General features: G+C 40.9%; 1 long non-coding RNA gene across 1 annotated transcript in view; it reads right to left on the reverse strand.

Annotated features, from left to right (window-relative positions):
- Positions 1-497: 497 nt before the first annotated feature.
- Positions 498-15,480, reverse strand: part of LOC121282243 — a 39,179-nt gene continuing 24,196 nt past the window's right edge. Inside the window, exon 3 of the long non-coding RNA XR_005944025.1 lies at positions 498-1,209. This is a non-coding gene — a long non-coding RNA (uncharacterized LOC121282243). The remainder of the gene's footprint in view (positions 1,210-15,480) is intronic.

Raw genomic sequence — 15,480 nt, forward strand, 5'->3', positions numbered from 1 at the left:
TTGAGTTAAGTGAAAGATTCCCTTTCTCTCCCTTGGATTACATACAAAGGGGAACAGTTGATGGAACACTGTCTTTTGTAACCTGGAATTGCATTCAGCCTAGCAATAGAAGTTCCCTTGTCTTTCTGTTATACTTATTTTTGGGGACTAAGCTGTATCCTTGTTATAAAATACTTTTTTTGCCTCTGTGAATTGTGATCTGCTCTAGCTCAAACAGAAGGGAATGAAGATTTCCCTCTATCTGACCTCTGACAGTGGTTGACAGACATAAGCTAATGGAAATTGGCAACCTGATCTGCATGCGGTTTATTTGTTTCACTGCTCCACACACATTCATCAATTTAAATCCCTGAACTGTTGCCCATACTCAGTCCAGCATGGAGAAGAATGGCTGTTAAGTGAAAAGCCTCTAGAATATGAAGTGTGAGAACATCTAACTGTTGAAAGAAAGTTGAAAAAAAAAATTCAGGTACATGCAATCAGGCACCGAGGCTTTCTTTCATTTTCTTAAATAATTATATTCTTGTTTTATTTTCACAGGACTTGGGAGCCTCCCCTTCAATGACAATATATTAGCAGCACAACTCCTTAATATAATAAAGTGAAGCATTTTATTTTAATAATTATTTCTAAGCATTTTTTTTATAATTAGGATTAATTAGCACAACACAATCTTTATAAGAATAGACAAAACAGCTTATGCCACAAGCTACAGAAGTAATGTAATGCTCCAAAGAGCTAAGCATAAATTTATAATTTAGTAACAAAAATTAAAGTATTTACAGAATATCTTCTGAAGAATTAAAATCTTCCTTGGCCCTACAGAACAATAATAAGTTTTCCAAATTTAATACATAGGTATCAGCACAACTTTTTTGCATGTTGTTTTGTTAAACACCCTGAGATAGATGTGCTCTCCCAAAGGAGACAGCTGTGTTGTGTTAAGATAAAATCAATGTGGACAGGCCCTCGAATCACATGTTGCACAGTGCAGGGAGTGTCTGACAAGGTTGCAGGTCAGCTAAGCAAACATGGTCCTGTTCCTTTTCACTTCTGGGAGACATTTGTCTTCATTGTAGACACAAAGATGCTTGTAAATGGAGACATTGCTATAGTGAGGCTTGGGTGCTCCGTTTCTGGGGGTGAACTAGGTGACCTTGAGGTTTCAAAGGTAGATGAGCTTGAAAGGAAGGAGAATTTCAGGGATTCCTGGAAGAACAAGAATCACAAGACAAAAAATAGCGTTAACAAATTGGAGGATATGGAATTTGATGGTTTTTTTAAATTACCTCTTTATGTCTGGCTTCCCTGTGCCTCATTACGCTTCCAGCCTGGCAGGATGGCCAGAGCCTCCTTTGCCAGCACCTTCCAAACCTGTAACTCTTATCACCCATAAGGACAAGGATGCATGGGGACAGCACCACCTGCAAGTTTCTCTCCAAGCCACACAACATCCTGACTTGAAATTATATCACTGCTCCTGCACTGAGGCTGGGTCAATATCCTGGAACTCCCTTCCTAACAGCATTGTAGGTGTACCTACACCACATGGACTGCATTGGTTCAAGGAGTTGGCTTGCAAAAGCCTACTCAAAGGCAATTAGGGTTTGGCAACAAATGCTGGCCATGGCAATGAATGCAAAAAAATGAAATCAGCTCTTCCCATACCTCCAATAATGCTCCTCTGTACCAGCCTCTGTACCAGCTTCACCCTTCAATTTCCCCATTTTTCTCTCTAAGTATACCTGGAATTTCATAGAATTTTATAACACAGAAACAGACCATTCGACTCAACAAGTCAATGCCAGTGTTTATGCTCTACAAGAGCCTTCTGCCACCCTTCTTCATCTAACCCTGTCATCATATCCTTTTATTCCTTTCCCCCTCTTGTAATTACATAGCTTTCCTTTAAATATGCTTATGTGATTCCCCTCAGCTACTTCATGTGATTGGGACTTCCATGTTCTAACTATTCTCTGGGGAAAGAAATTTCTCCATTACAACTTTAAGACGACAGGGAACATGAGCTTTCACACAGTCTGCTGCAAGCATGGCAGTGTTGAGCATCCAAGCTGTTCCTCCCCTCCCACGTCTGCCTGCCCTTGAAATCTGCTGTTCTCTTTTTTTGCCTAGCATATTCGCCAGGCTGGTTTCCTCATCTTCTTGCATGCAAGCACTTCAGCTTTGCTTGTAGCCTCCCCTGGCTGAGATAGAGAATGGATTGGCTACTGAACTATGTCAGGCAGCCTGAAGCCAGCCACTGTATGGCACTATCCATTCAAACATCAATGTTTGGAGCCATTGATCCATCTATAAGCAATAATAATAATACATTTTCCATTATCTCAGTTAAATAAAACTACAAAACTCTTTTTGCTAAAGAGGATAAAAAGTTTATTGACCCTTATCTCCATTAGTATAAGGTTGATACATTTTAAAAGATCCAAATCGAAACAAGGGCAGTACAGGAGGTATCAAGGCTTGAATTAGGATATTTGTTCTTTAGATAATATAAATCGTTGAAATCTTAACTATTGGGGTAGATTTTTGTCTTAATTTCATGAGCAGTGGATGTTCTGCCCTTTAAAGAACCTGCCTGATTTTGTCTTCATTTCAATAGATGGGTTTTATTAAGGACTAGTGAATTCTGTCAGTTTACTGTCCAAACGGTGAAGATGAAAATCTACCGTGAATTGAATGCCACAAAAGGCACAGGCGTAAGTGAAAGGAATGAACATCGATTTTAGAAAAGTAGATTTTTGTGGCATGATTATTTTTGTAGATATTTTCAAACATTGCACTCAAAAGTCAGATCTAAAATCAGAGAAGCCACCCCGTTGTCTCTCAGATTGATCTACTTTTATGTAATGGATACCACTATAGATTCTCCAAAAACCTCAAGATGCTGACAGTTCAGATATTTTGAAAGCTGTACAGCACTCTCTGAAACCTAAGGGTTAACATGAAAGGAACAGAACAGCAAACAACACAGGACTGACTCAAAGTATGTCACCAGCTCCTCCGCAAACTAAAATCAATTTTTGCTCTGACAGCTCAAGCAGTCAGGTGCTTGACTCTAATCCAAACGGTCCTGAGTCAAAGACTTAGAGCTGCTTGTGTTAAGCTTGACACCTTCACCCAGGTAAGTTCACCATTCCCAACCTGCTTGCAAGGTAAAGCACTTTAGGTTAGCAAGATGCTCATAGGGTAAAAGTGACAGAATCAAAATTGCCTGGCACACACTGCCTGTATCAGGTTTCTTGCCTGTTAATCAAAGAACAGCATTTAGTTTGGTCATGGGAACCATGTTATTCTCCCAGCTGAGAGTAAGGACCCTGCCAAGAAAAAAATGGAGGAAAAATACAGAACAAAGGGGTAAAAGAGAGTGAATGATATTTGGCCTTACTGTAGGGTAACAAAATAGGAATGCAAATTAATTCTTAAAACATTGACTTCTCATTAGAATAGTCTAAGGCTGCCTACTGTGATGTAGTCTCCTGTGAATGACAGGCATATATTACTATATATTTTAATAATGTGAAACCAAGTTTCCAGTCTAATTTATTTATAAATTCAAATCCATTCATTCTTCTAATTTTCTTCTACAAAGGTTTTAAATAATAAGAAATTAAAGTTGATTTATGCTTTGAATTTGGTGATTAAATAAATGGAAAATATCTTGAGGTTGTTCTTGCCGTGGTACTGTGGTAAACACTGGGAGGTCACTGTGTGAAAGACCTTGCCCTGCAGCCTCATTCCATTGTCCCACAATTCAATGTGACATTATAATCCATTAGGAGGTTGTCATAAGGAAAATATTATTATCTTCTCCTCCTGGATTGGACTTATGAAGTGATAGAACAATGATCTAACTCATTATGGTTCCCATTCCTGCATCAAAGAGGATTTCATCATTTCTGTTTCAACTGAATTTGAACCCAGCTCTTCAGTTAAAAAGGCAGTGTTATATTAGTTAGCCTCTGGCTTTCTAGTTTCCCATGTTTGGGCCGGTACCAATTTTCAGAGCTAAAAATGTAGCATTAATCACTCTGGGCCATTCGACCTAATATTTATTGGCTTTATGCAAGCTCTCATATTGCCAGTTTTAAAACAGTTCAAAACAGTTAAATTTCTCTAAGGAATATGGCGAGATTTTAATTTTTTTTTTAAAGGGCCAGCTCATTTGGTATTAGTGCCAAATTAGCAGCTGGCAGCTGTTGAACTTTGATTAGGCCAGTTTGTTTAGTCCTAGATATGTTGTGATAGTTGGCATTGTTACCCTGTAGTTTGGTCGCTTTCCAAGGCATGTGGGAAGATATTACTTGTGCATAGAGAGTGAAACCAGCAGTGCTAGAAACAGTTCTAGCTATTAAACAACAGTAAGCAATTAAGTTCATATTCCAGTCTGCCAATCAAATGGACTCCAGGTATAACAAGGAAGCATGAAGAGAGAAGCAGGGCCAATATTAATAGGATGTATCCGACCTACCAGCTAAGGAAGTGAAACAAAATTAAATTTAAAGTATAATAATTGAAAAAGGGGGAACTTAACACTATGCAGACAACAAATAAAGAACAGAAGGCTGCAAGAATGAATAAAAATGCCTGATCAGAGCTATACACATGCTAACATATTTTCAATGCAAGTGATGAGGCTATTCACCACTAGACTAAGTGATAAAAGGTTCAGGTGAATTTGTTTGCAGGTTAATGGTAGCAGGTTGGGATCTATTTATGACATTAAACTATGTTATTAGAGTAGTGTGTACATTTCAAAGGAATTAATAAAAAATGCTCCGGTGTTTTGAAATTATGATAATGATCAGGTTTCAGCGCACTACCATTATTTGTTATTTTAGAAATTGGAATTTTTGTGAATGGAGGTTGATGTTTTCCTGCAAGTGCTCATTTAAAAACAACAGCCCGCTACCAATTAGGCAATAATCTTTTAGGTGAAACCAATTAAACCAAATCAACAAAATTGGGATAAATCAGGCACAGACCAATTAGGCAATACTGGACCCCTAGTTTCTCAGTCACAAAGTGCCATATGGTTGATCTAACAGTGATTGACAGTACTGGTGATTGTTTGATGAACATAAAGCATGGATTTCAGGTCAGCTAAATGGATCAACTAATTTAAATGAAAGTATCAATGTACATTAAATGACATGATATTGATATTAAAAGAAAGTACTAAAAATTCAGGAAGATTAAGGATTATCACTAAAATTTCACAAAACCAGGAAGTCACAAGAACTGTTTTCTTCAGTAAAACTCTTAGCTTTTCTCCCTTGTAATTTGGTTTTCAGAGACTTGTGTTACATCTTGGGCATATTTCCCTGACAAATATTGCTTGGTAACCTTTCTTAATGTTCTTCCTTCTTTCCGAAAGCTCTGACTCTCAGTGGGAAATAGCTCCAAATGTGCTGGTAGCCCTCCATACCTCATTGAAGTACCCATTATTTACATGTGAGTATAGATAGTGAGAATCACCCATTCCTTTGACAAATTGATTCAGCTGCAGCCAAGCCCAATTCAGTTCTCTTTCCAGCAGAAATCCCTGCATTACAATTAGAAATGAGAAATTTGGCTATTTTCTTTCCCTTCTTCCTTAGCCTAGAGGTGCTGAAGCTAATTGTAGTGACCCATTTGTTGCCTCAGCTGGGAATGGCTAAGTCAGCACTACGTAAGATCTATTGGGATAGACTGTCAGGGCGACCTGAAGTATTAAATAAAATGGGATGTTATGAAGACACAAATTCATCCTATCAAGCCATATTAATGATTTGAACCCTTTGGGACTCCAGCAGATTTGTATGTGCATGTCCAAGAATAACACAAGATTAAAATACTTAATATTTTTGCTTCCACAGGGTTCTGTTATACAGGACATGCTGGGCTTTTCAGAATGCCCTTATAGAAAAGAAAGAATGATGGACAGCACAGCTGTTTGTGAATGTTAACAAGTTGCCAGTGTCGGAGACGTGTTGTTTGAAACATATCCCTGCTAGCCATAGGTCTGGAAACATTTATTTTCCATAAAATGGAATGTATGTCATTTTGATTTGTGTTTGATGCACGTTATCCCCTGAAGATGTACAGACCCCTGGCAGATAAGTGAAAAGTCACTTTAGTTAAATTTTCTTTATTTTTTTTATAGGCAAGCATATAATAAAGAAACAAATTTTGGCCTATGCGGGGGATTAGTTGGGAATAGTTCTTCATAGCAGCTAACCAAGCTGGATAAGAGCCAGACTGCAGTTAGGCCCGCAAGTAAGCTGTTGATCTAATAATAGGCAATTACCTGACACACAGCTAGTGTTAGAAGAGCTCCCTATGCATGAATTTGTAATGGGTTTGGACATGTCAAAAGAACTGTTATATGTATGTGCGCAAATGACTGTATTCCAAAAACAAATGGATTTACTTGGATTGTTCCCAATGTCTAAGTTCTGGCATTCAGGTTGTACTTTTTTTGTTGTTGGCTGTCATTTACTGAATTTCATCTGTGTGAAAGAGCTACTGTCCACATGTTCTTACACAGATATACATTGTGCTAGTGAACTTACAAGGCCTTTGTTCACATAAAGGCATTTATATCTCCAATGCATTCTCAAATTGTCGCTTATGGGGAGAATTTTCTCCCCGTCGGGGGGTGCTGGGTGGGAGCGGGCGGGCGCGCAGCCGATCGCCGCCCGCAATCAGCTACGTGCCGCCATTTTACGTGGGCAGGCCAATTAACGCCCACCCATTGTGACGCGCACCTGGAAGCACTGAGCGCTCCCTGTGTGGGCGGGGGGAGTTGGCTGAGTCAGGGCCTGCGCTCTTTCATGCATGTGCTTGAAAGAGCGCAGAAATCTCCCTAGAGCAAAGAGCTACCTCAGGGAGATCAACTTGATGTTTAAAAATTTTAATAAAGGCAAAAAAAAATTAAGACATGTCCCCTCATGTGACAGTGTCACATGAGCTGGGACATGTCAATGAATTTTATTTAAAAATTTTATTAAACTTTAAAATCCTTCATGAAACCTCATCCTGCCCATGGATTAGGTTTCATGAAAAATGCAAAGGCCACCTGGGCTCTTCGCCTGCCCGCCAACCGGACGGACAGCTCAGTTAAGTGTGTTAATTGATTTTTAAATTGCCTTAATAGGCCTTTGACAGTTCGGTGGGTGTGCAGCCAACTCTGGTGCGTGCCCACTGAACATCTGATGGACGTGTGGTGATGTCGGGATGCACGCCCGCATCATCGCGTGTCACTTTACACGTCGGTGAGCAGGCTGCACCCCTGCTCGCCGACCTGAAGATTCTGCCCTATTCTAATACCTTGTGAATTCACATAATGCCCTTTTAATATTTGCCCAGTCTACATCCTCTGTAAGAATGGAATTTGAGGTTAATTAATAATGCAAAGTAGGAGTGGGCAGCTGTGGTATGGAGCAGAAGCATTAAACAGATGCTGGTTATTTTTGTTCTAGGTTTTTAATTATTATCAAAATGTATTTGAAAAATATTGGAATTTTGAAACTTTATTTCTTTCAGGAGGTTTAACTCCAGCATCTTGCAAGGATTTTAACTTCGCCAAGTGTTTTCATGTTATTAAAATGATTAGAGAGATGCTTGTTCAAATGAACGTGATCGATCTCATATTGCCCTATTCCAAAGAAAATGCAAGATTCACCTGATCTGATAGCCAATATTTCACATGCAAGAAGAATAGATTAAACAGTCATTCATCCCGCAGCAGCTTGTGTGTTTTGCCTACAGCAACCATTGCACTTTAAAATAATTCAGTGTGTGAAGCACTTTGAGAGGTTTCAATTCAAGTGCTACAGAAGTTCATTTTTTGTGTATTTAAAAGGTCATTGTTTTTTTGTGTGTTTTTTTCTTTTATTTAATGACTATTAAACACTATCCTAGTTCTCTCCAGTGCATTATATAAACCTTTCTTCTCCATTACTTCTGAACCTTGATGGAACATATGACAGCTGCTTTGACATGTTAGCTGAAGCTAGGCCTTGGGGCCAATTACTTTGAATCAAACCACTGTGGGTTCAATATCCAGCTCATCCAAGACAGGCAGGCTTTCTATGGTGTCTAGATCTTCCTTGGTGACGGTGTTCTCTCTAGAGTACAACTCAAGGTAGTGTTCCACCCATGTGTCTAACCATTCCTACAGTCAGTGATGACCTCCCCTGCCTTTGTTTTCAACTGAGCCATTTTCTTTGCTGATGAGCCTGTTGCCTTTTTGATCCCTTCATACATGCCCCTAGCATCCCTGTGTCGAAGGACACCTGATATTCTGGAAAAGCTGCAGCCAGTAGTCACTGGCAGATTGCCTAGCAGTCTATTAGACTTTGCTTCAGACGACTCTTAGTGCGTTCAGAGTCATCTCACTCAGATCCCTCTTGCAATTGGGGCCAAGCGGTCATTGTCATTAATGACAGGTTCCATCACAGCGATGTTAGCCTCGAAAAAGTCAGCAATTTTTCAGTTCTTGCTTCCCATATGTGGGGAGCGCTGCATCGTAGATGGTGCTCAAAATATGTTCCACTTCACTTCTACACTGTGTGGGAATTCCAGAGACCACCTGTTCAACCAAGTTGAGGAACTGTAGGCTTTTATCTGGGTAGACAGTGTGGCTGACAATGATATGAGGACGGCATTTCAGCTCTGAATGTAAAACACTTCAAGGGTTGTATCCTCACCCTCATGCATACCAGGGAGCGATCTGTATCACAGTCAGTGCTGTTACAGCTGCTTGTTTTGAGAATGCTGTTCAAAGATTCTAGTGATGATCATACTCAGTTGGTGCCAATGCCCTGATCTTGCATTTCTCCAGGACACCTTGTGGCATGGTTTGTTCTGAAAGAAGGTGCTAGTTACACAAAGCTTGTGGTAGCAACAAAGCTCAAGTGTTCTCTGTCCATTCTCACTTCTCTTTCCCAGGCCATGATGCCTTAGGCAGAAAGGACCATGCCCCATGGTCTGTGCTCACTCTTTCTTTGAAATGCCCCAGTAGACAAAGATGTTCAGATTTAGGGATTCAGCTAATAGCAGAATCAAGGTCCTCATAGAACTGGTCTTTTGCCTCTGTAGTAGAGCATAGATTTGGAGGATAGATACTCATGAGGCAGATGGAAGGAACACATGCTGAACCATTTGTGGGGGGTTCTATCATTGAGAGTAATGAGTTAATTTGCAGCAAAGCCTACAACTTGATCACACAGCTCCTCTGTATTCTTCCCCTTCCAAATGAACATGTAATGGTTTTCTTTCAGTAATCTGCTATTTCTTGTAGGGAAGCTATGTTGAAATTCAGTCTATGAAATTCCATGTCAAACACATGGCCAGCTGCAAGTTGTCTATCAATTTTGTACACATAGTCCTGATGTTCCAGTTTGCCAAAGAGTTGGCATCTTCCTTCTTTCTGTTTGTTTTGCTTGTTTGCCTGGTGTGATGGATTCCATCCACTTGTTGAGCAGTGACTCTTAACTCCAAACACCCATTGAAACAGATGGACCATGATGGGCCAGCATCTTACTAGTTGGGGGCTGCTCAACTTGAGATAGATAGTGGCTGACCAGTGGGACATGATGGTTCCTCATATTGTCGGAGACAGCCCTTAGCACCTGTTCACGTCACCAATCAAGTTGGACTTATCACTCGTAACTGCTGACCCCATGTTGTGTTAATGCTTTGCAGCAAAACTAGAATGTCCTCTCCAGGACGCAGGCCTTAGTCAAATTTATAGCAACTTCTGGGTCCCCCTGTCAACCTTGCCGGTTAAGTCCAAAGGAATGCAAAGCAGTAGATTTGGCACTGGCTTGGTTGCAGAAGTTGCTGGAAAGATGATATATTTAGACATCAGACCACCTTTGGGCTCTACTCCAGAATTTTTGTCCGATCTTAGCTTTCAATTCTCCCGAGGTATCCAAAAGGCAGTGGAGATATTCCCCTATAGCTGGGAGTTTGGTTCATGAGGACCAGGGTATGCACACTACATGTCTGGGGGCCAAACCTCACCCATGTTCCTCTGAAGCTTTAGCTTGGGCACGCTAGGGACCCACTTTCCGTGGGTCGCCTTGAGGAGGCACAGCTGATGACTTGCCGTTGAAGGAGCAGTGTACTGACAGGGAGAGACAAACATTTGGTTCAAAGCTCTTTTTCGCACTGCTCCTAGAAAGCAGTGCAGGCTGAAAGTGAGAAACAAACAAGTACACAACAGCAGAAAGCATGCTAACTCTCTTCACCCACAAACTAGACACATTACATCCACCTGTTGGACACACAGATTAAGTGAGTCGGCACTAATTTAACAAATGCAGTATAATGGGAGGAAATTAAGGTTATTCAATAGGAAGAATAGAAAAGCAGAATATGATTCAAATGGAGAAGGACCGTAGAATGCTGCGGTACAGAAGGATCTGGATGTCCTTGTACACGATTCACAAAAAAGTTAGCCTGCAGCCACAGCAGGTAATTAAGAAGGTAAATGGAATGTTGGCCTTTAATGCGGGGGGATGGAGTATAAAAGTAGGGAGATATTGCTACAGCTGTACAGGGTACTGATGAGATTACACCTCAAGTTCAGTGTAGAGTTTTGGTCTCCTTATTTAAGGAGGGATATACTTGCGTTGGAAGCACAGAATTGTTACATCTCAGAAGGAAGCCATTTGGCCTTTTGTTTCTGCAATGGTTCTCTGCATGAACAATTCACTTTATGCCATTCCCTCCTCCTCTCTTAACCCTGCACATTCTTCCTGTTCAGATAACAATCTAATTCCCTTTTGAATGCCACAATTTAACCTGCCTCCACCATATTCTCAGGCAGGGCATTCCAGACCCCAAACACTAGCTGTGTGAAAACATCTTTCCTCATATTGCTATTGCTTCTTTTGCCAATTACTTTAAATCTATGCCCTCTCATTCTCGATTCTTTCATGAGCAAGAACAGTTTTTCCCTATCTACTCTGTCCAGACCCCTCATGATTTTGAATATCTTTATAAAATTTCCTCTCAGCCTTCTTTTCCCCAAGGAAAACAGACCTAAATTCTCCAATCTATTTTTATAACTGAAGTTCCTCATCCCTGGAACCATTCTCGTACATCTTTTCTGCAAACTCTCCAATGCCTTCACATCTTTCCTAAAGAGTGCCACCAGAAATGGATGCAATACTCTGGCTGAGGCTGAACTAGTGACTTACACATGTTCAAAAGTAATCTCCGTGCCCCTTTACTCTATGCCCTATTAATAAAGCCCAGGATAATGTATGTTTTATTAACTGCCCTCTCAACCTGTCCTGCCACCTTCAATGACTTATGCACATATACGCCCAAGACCCTCTGCTCCTGTACCCCTTTTAGAGTTGCATCCTTTATTTTATATTATGGCCAGGATTTTTCCCTCGGTGATTTGGGGGCGGGGCCCGGTTGCCAAGGGGAAAATGACACAGGATGACATCGGGAGGAATCCCCGATGTCGTCCGGGCCCACTTAAATTTTTAGGAACGCGTGCGGACAGTGAAATCAGCAATTGAGGCCATTGACAGGCTATTTACAGTAATTAAAGACATGGCTGTCCAACCTTAAGCCTGGCGGGCAGGCCAGGAGCCCCAGCGGGCTCCAGATTATTGATGAAACTTCATCCACTGGCGGGATGAAGTTTCAAGACATTGTCACACGAGGGGGACATGTTAATAATTTTTTTATGTTTCTAGTTTTAATGATTTTACCACTGTCAGTATTCTCCCTGAGATAGGACTTTGCCTCAGGAAGAAGTGCGCTCTTTCGCACGCATGTGCAAAAGAGCACACTTTGACAGCTGGGGATTCCCTTCACCTCTCCCCCCCCACACGGGGAGTGCAAGGCACTTCCCATCAGGGATGCCGTTGGGTGGGCCTTAATTGGCCCGCCCACTTAAAATGGCGGTGGGCCCCATTTCAGTGGCAGAGGTTGGCTGCCCGCCCACTGCCAAACCAGTGGGGCCTGCCCGCCATCCAAGGGCAAGATTCTGCCCTATCTCTCCATGGTCTTCCTAATAAAATGAATCACTTCTCATTTCTCTGCATTGAACATCTTCTGCCACTGTCTGCCCATTCCACCAGGTTGCCTATGTCCTCTTGAAGCTCTACACTATCCTTCTCACATACACAATGCTTCCAGATTTCATATCATTTACAAATTTTGAAATTGTACCCTGCGCACTAAGGTCTAGGTTATCAGGAAAAGCAAGTGTCCCAACATTGCTCCCCCGGGGAATTCCACTACAAACCTTTCCCCAGTCCAAAAAACATCCGTTAACCACTACTTTTGTTTCCTGTCATTCAATTTCGTATCCATGTTGCTACTTTCCCTTTGATTCCATGAGCAATAATTCTGTTCACGAGTCTGTTGTGTGGCACTGTATCAAATGCCTATTGGAAGCAGCTCAGAGAAGGTTCACTAGGTTGATTTCTGGTATGAAAGGGTTGTCTTAAGAGGATAGCTTGAGCAGGTTGGGCCTATACTCATTGAAGTTTAGAAGGATGAGAGATGATCTTATTGAAACATACAAGATTATGAGGGAGTTAGAATAGGTTCTGAGAGGATGTTTCCCCTTGTGGAGGAATCTAGAACAAGGGAGCACAGTTTTAAAATAAAGGGTCTCCCTTTATTTGAGATGAGGATGAATTTCTTCTCTCAGAGGGTGGTTAGTCTTTGGAATTCTCTTCACAGAGAGCAGTGGAGGCTGGATCATTGAATATATTCAAGGCCGAGTTAGATAGATTTTTGACCTACAAGGGAATGAAGTGGAGTTAAAGCCACAATCAGATCAGCCACAATGGCGGACCAGGTTCAATGGGCTGAATTACCTAGGCCAGAATATTTTCCCCCATCACGGTAGGAGGGGGGGTGGGGGGGGCGGTTGTGCTTGGGCTGGCGGGGGCAGGCATGAACCCAATCGGCGCCCACAATTGGGTCCTTGCCACCTTTTACGTGGGCAGGCCAATTAAGGCCCGCCCATCGTGATGCATGCCCGGAAGTGCTGAGCGCTCCCTGTGCGCATGCACGCAAAAGAGCACAGAGATCTCCCTGAGGCACGGAGGTGCCTTGAGGAGATTTGTTTCAGTGTTAAACCTTTAAATAAAGGATTTTTAAACTTTTGACAGTGTCACATGAGCTGGGACATGTTAATGAAATTTTGGATAAAATTTTACTGATTTTTTAAACACTTCATGAAACCTCATCCCGCCCGTGGATGAGGTTCCTTGAAATATGCAAAGGCCGCTTGGGCTCTTTGTCTGCCCGCCAACCTTAAGGTTGGATGGGCAGCTCATGTAAATGCTTTAATTACTTTTTAATAGGCCTTTGACAGCTTGGCGGGTGCGCAGCTGACCCAGCTGCGTGCCCGCCGAACTGAAAATCTAAATGGCGCGCAAGGATGTCGGGACGCCCACCCGATGTCACTGTGCATCATTTTACATGTCGGTCCCGCCCCCCCTCCTGCTCACCAACAAGGAAATGCTGCCCCTAGCCCTACTTCTTATTTTTTATGATAATATGAAGGCTTCCATTGAGTGGCTGAGGGATTATTCCTGCTCCAGTTGGCCCACAAGAAGTGCTGGAAAAGGCATTTTGTGGAGCTGGCAGCTTCTGCCTCCCTTTCACTGCCTGGCTTTCTAGGCCCGGGAAACTAGTACAGCAATGAAATTTAAATCAGTCTTCCAATTGCACTGTGGATTCTGATTTAAATATATAAATGCAGTACCCTGACTGTCCATAATGGGTTACGCAGTCGCCTCGAAATAACTGTGAATATGGCAATGGGAGCATGCATGGCAGCTTAGGAACACAGATCACACAATTGATAGTTTAACCACCCTCTTCAACCTTCTCTCACCCATCGTGGGGCTTAATATTGAGGCCGATGATTTTTTGTGGTGTGAGCCAGTTACCAACGAAAGCAGAGTGTCAACCAAACATTTCATCCCTAAAACTGAATCCAAATGTTCCACAAAGAATGTGTTCCCTGAAACATTACATTAGATTCTATCTAAGCTGAAGAAATTCAGAGCTTATGGATGTTGGCTGTGAAACAAAGTATCTTTTGCTTCAAAGGCACTGTTCAATGGGAAGCAAAATTACTAAATACAAGCGATGTTGGAATCTGTAATGGAACTGTATGAATTCATTAAACATTCAAAATACCTAAACAGTTAGACAATACTGAACTAAATTAAACTTTGGCTGAAACATATTTCCATTATAGGTGGTATTCTCAGCATGTGTAATTTCCTTTCTGGCTGGCTTCCAATTGTTATATTGGGAGGTTTGGTGAATGGCCAAGCCAATAGTGCAGAGCAACACCAAGGTTGTAACGAATGTGAAATAAGGAGGAGGGAAATGAAGCAGTAGTGAATAAATGGTGTGAAACTTACATTTTAACAGCCTTAGATTGCTGACAGAGTTAGATTTTTGAAGATCTGGTGATGGATAAAAAAATTCCTGATCCTAATGGGAAAAATATACTTGAACAATGACATGTAATTTTTACAGAAGTAATGTTCCCGCTTGACCCATTAAGTTTGTTGGGCAGTCACAAACAGATTGAATTTGCCTTTGAACGTACCATTCTGCTTCTTTGTAAATAAGTAGAATGATGAAAGAAATCCATGCACCTTGTATCACGGAAATATTTCTAAGCACTTCACAGAATGCACTACTAATAGAGTGTGCAGTGATGTGTCATGTAGGAGTAAGGACAAAAAGCGAAACAAGTCAAAATTTCTAACATTCCATAGAAGATTTGTGGCATCAGCAAAATATATTGGTGGTTAATGCAAAATAAAAAGTGTGATTTTTTTGGCCTACTCAATTTTCATTCAGCTATTTGATGCCCAGGTTGACTTTGTATATTACTATCTGCGCAGATTGACATTATATAATAGTATAATATTAATAATATTATATAATAGTATCTGCAAAGACTGACATTGTATATTATCTGCACAAATTGAGGTTGTATATTATTGTCTGCACAGATTGACATTGCATGTTAGTATCTGTACAGATTAACATTGTATAATACATCTGAACAGATTGGCATTGTATATTATTGTCTCTAAATATTAATGTTGTATATTATTTGCACAAATTGACATTGCATATTAGTGTCTGCAACAGCTTCAGTTTAACATTGTTCAGCAAATGATTCCCAAAAAAATTATATTTCGCACCAAAGATTTGGTTTGAACTGGATTAATCATTTATCTGAAATTACCCGATGGTATAAATTTGCAAAGTTAAAAATTGCCTCAAAGAACAGATCAGCACCACCCCAGATTTAAAGCAAAGATTTTGCAGCTAAAATCTAACAGCTAAAACCTGTTAACCGGGGATAAAAAAATCTACTCAAAAATATAAAAATGCAAATTTTATAGATCCAAAAATTGGAACGCCAGAACAGATTCAGTATTCTCCTTCACAGTAATATTT

The sequence above is a fragment of the Carcharodon carcharias genome, chromosome 9 (assembly GCF_017639515.1).
Source record: "Carcharodon carcharias isolate sCarCar2 chromosome 9, sCarCar2.pri, whole genome shotgun sequence".
In the NCBI taxonomy this organism is placed as follows: Eukaryota; Metazoa; Chordata; class Chondrichthyes; order Lamniformes; family Lamnidae; genus Carcharodon; species Carcharodon carcharias.